This window comes from Triticum dicoccoides, chromosome 3B (assembly GCF_002162155.2).
Source record: "Triticum dicoccoides isolate Atlit2015 ecotype Zavitan chromosome 3B, WEW_v2.0, whole genome shotgun sequence".
NCBI lineage: Eukaryota > Viridiplantae > Streptophyta > Magnoliopsida > Poales > Poaceae > Triticum > Triticum dicoccoides.
Genome location: NC_041385.1, coordinates 806,892,833 through 806,896,689, shown reverse-complemented (window position 1 = coordinate 806,896,689; position 3,857 = coordinate 806,892,833).

Here is a 3,857-nt window from a genome sequence, read left to right as displayed (position 1 = left end):
ATGCATGAAAGGATGTATGTGTTACAGTGCTATCCGTGGATGACTTACCTGGGATGATAAGGTAGGAGAATCGTTTCTTTGTCATTATTGCTGACCAAGAATTCTTCGATGTACTGACTCGCATATTGACGGTTGGCATCGTTGACTGACAAGAAGCCCTCATGCATGTAGTATGGGTCCGCGACCGCAAGACCGGTGACTTGCTCTCTTGTGCTGATGTAGTTCATGTGCAGTGCATACAAGCGGACGAACGTAAAATCGAGTGTCCTCATTTGAAACATCTGGAAGATGTAATCAAACCTCAGGAAGAAGAGGTCCGCGGGGCATGTGTGGACATACATCTTGCAACTGCTCGGCACATGAACCGTATAAAGTGGGTATCCTGGATCATCCGAGGCGAGGAGGCTTCTCTCTGTCGATAGCACATGGTCATGGAGTCTCCTGAGATCCCCTTCTATGGCAGCTAGTGCATTTGCCGGTACCATTGGCTCTCCCGCGACATGGATTAATGGCGCATGTTTCATCGGTACTTGGTCAACCTTGGTCGAAGGCTGCTGGGTGCTAGAACCAACATTGCTAGCTTTATTGGATTTTCTTGCCGCCGGTCTCTTCCTCTGCTTCTTCTTGGTGGGATGAGGTGGTGGTGGGTCATTCAGACCCTCCCTGAGCACCACCCCTAGTGTTGCCGGGCTCAGCATTGGACGACTTTGGCTAAGTAGTTGAGCTTGGGTGGAGCCGGCATCTGGAGGCATGTCCTGCAAGGATTGCTTGAACAAAGACTTCTTGCACTCCCGAGGACGTTCCGGCTCTGGTACATGCATCTCATATTCATATGGTTGACTCATTATTACTTCGTTGTCAAAGGAAGTATTGAGATACTGGTTAGGGTCATTATCGGCGTCCTTCATGTCATGATCCCTATCCTCTTCCATGGGGCAGATGGCATCATCTGCCGGCGGAACGGTTGGCCCTCCTTCCTCATGTCTCTCGATCCCAGCAAGCAGCACAGACAATGTTGTACTTGTGTAGGTGGTGTTGTGGTCATACCTTCATGAGGTCCCGTTGGTGTTCTCCCGGCCACCTCGACACGAAGAAGATTTTTCGGCCATATGATCGGCCAATTTTTGCATTGGCCAAGCTGCATGGGGGTCTCGTCATCCTCTCCATCGGTTTGTATCGGACGAGGGAGACCCTCGTAGCCCGCTTTCACACTCGCCATGGAGACCCTTAAGGCCTTATCAGGCATCTGCCGGCGGTGAAACAATCAATCCTTAGGCTTCACTATAGTACTCTTCCCCACATCCACTAACCTGCCCTTCATGTTGTAAAGGAGGGTGCACGGAGTGGAGTCGGCCGACAAAGACATATACGTGCGGTGTCAGAGATCCAAAAGGAACGGCAACTGAAGATTAATTAATTAGTTGAGTTGATGAAGGTGCGACGACGCGTATTTACCGTGAGGGCGTCGAGCTCAGCCAATGTCGGCGGCCCGACATTCAAGCCATAGACAGAGCTAGGGCTGCTATGAGAGCTGGGCGCAGGAGCAGGTGCTGGAGGAGGTGCGGGTGCGGTTGCCATACTAGGTACGGGTATGGGTGCGATGTTCATTGAGTTGCTCCCGGTGAAGCTGGGCATGGGAAATTCACTTGGTGGCGCATTTGGATTTTGTTGCACCCATGTGACCACTGTTGGAATCAAGGTTGTAAAGGCGTCCACAATATCAGATCTACAGGCACCGATTATCTCAGCTTTGGTCTCAGCTTTTGCTTTCTCCATCACCCGCGCCAGCTTCTCGTCGATAGTCACTTGACTGAACTTCTTTCTCTGTCTTTTGGCCTCGGGGTCCTCGCTATAATAGTACTTCCAAGTGGCCCCATCCCCGGTGCCATGGACACGTCCATATTACGGCCGCTGGCCGGGCAGGTGTCCCATCATTATGTTCATGGCCCGGTTGAAAGGAGTGTCCCACTTGTACTTCGCCGACGACTGAGTCGACTGAGTCTACGTGTCGCTCTCGGCCGCCGCAAGCTTGTGTTGCTCTCTCTGCAAAATGGACCGTGAATCATTTACGAATGCGACTAGAATGTAGTAGACTTCGTTGATCATAAGCTAATATGTAAGGTGGTAAAAGTATAATTACCAGTATTCTCATGAATTTCCTAGTCGGCCCGTCGGTGAAAAAAATCTTTTTCTTGGGGTCCCACGAGAATCGGGCCCTGATGAAGTCGTGCTCCTGCTGGTCGGTGAACTCAGCCAATGGGTCTGTGATCCCCTGACGTTCACATTCTGCGTCCTCCTTAGCCCACACGGGCCTCTTTCCCATGTAACCACGACTTCCAAGGCGGTGGTTCCCCATGTTCTTTACCTGCAGCTGCTTGCCTCTCTCCAACCTGGCCTTGGCAGCTTCTTCATTGCAAGTCTCCTTGAACTTTTCAAAGTCCTCTATCGTAATTTTCGGATTGTCTGCAACAATCTCGGCGTAGGTTTCATGGTCTACTTGAATCGCCTTTTTCACCCTGGTTTTCCAAGCGCTCAATGCGTTGCTGAACTTCCCTAGGGCTTTGTTGTTGATTTTTTTCATGGCATGATCATCCCATGGGTCGACTTCGTCATTACGACCGGGGAACAGGAATCTTGCGTGCAACCTAGTTAGAAGCAGCTTCTTCAACTGATCATTCTTCCGTATTTTTGTGGTGTTGATGTTAGCGGTATCCCGTAGGATGCATGCTAGTTGGTTGCCGTAACACGCTGCCACTTCTCGCGGCTCTATTGGCTCGAACTCGCCAGAGTGCACCGCCGTGACCACCAGTCTTCCGGTGCCGAGCTCATTTCGGTGTTGTGTCCACTTTTCCTTCTTTCCCTCACTGGCTTGGGAGGTCCCACCTTCCGTGCTATAGTTAGGAACATCATCAGCGCCAGTCTCAGTGCCGGTGTCGTTGGTGGCATCAGTGTCGGCGCCGGTGCCACCACCGTCATCATCCGTCGGACACCCAGCTTCCTGTCTCTCCTGATCCGCCAAAAAGTCTAGGTAGGCGTGTGCTCGACCTAATTGGGAGTGGGAACCTCCGGCCTCATCGATGTCGGTCATGTTTCCTAGGGTTCAATGTCGTAGTCGTTTAATTATCGAGCTTCATATAATAAAGTGAATAATGACAAAAAAGTGACGACCTTTGTTTTGCCAGAAATGTTGTTCATTCCCGTCGCGACAAATCTCAAGCACTTGATATGTCCAACTTTCTAGCACAAGTCATGCCGAAATTCACGGAAAATTTTGGCATGACCTTTGCTAGAAAGTGCACATATAGAGCGCCTGCAATTTGCCGGAATGGAAATGAATCAACATTTCCGGCAAAACATAGGTCACTTAGGTCAATATTTTGCCAAATCATCAATATAAGCTGCAAAACTGATCTCACTACATAGAAGATCTCAATAGCAGCCAAATCATCACACAGACACACTGAATTAACTAAATCATGAATGATTCAATTAACTGAATTTACTGTCAATAGCAGCAGCACACATGCATCAATAGCAGCAGCACACATGCATCAATATTAGCACTAACTATCACTGGGCTAACACTAACACTAACAGTAATTAACTAACTAGCACTAACAGCAATTAAGCTAACTAACACTAACTAACACTAATATCAATTAAATTAAGCTAACTAACACTAACTAACACTAACCTGTCTAGTGCTAGCTGGCATTGCTGGGCGTCACCGGCTGCTTCACGGAGGGAGGCGCTGAAGGGGTCGGGGTCGGTGGCCAGCGTTGGGGTCGCCGGGGTCGCCGATCTGCAGAGAGCGGGAGGGGGCCAGAGAGAGAGAGAGCTGGGGCTGAGGGGTTGAA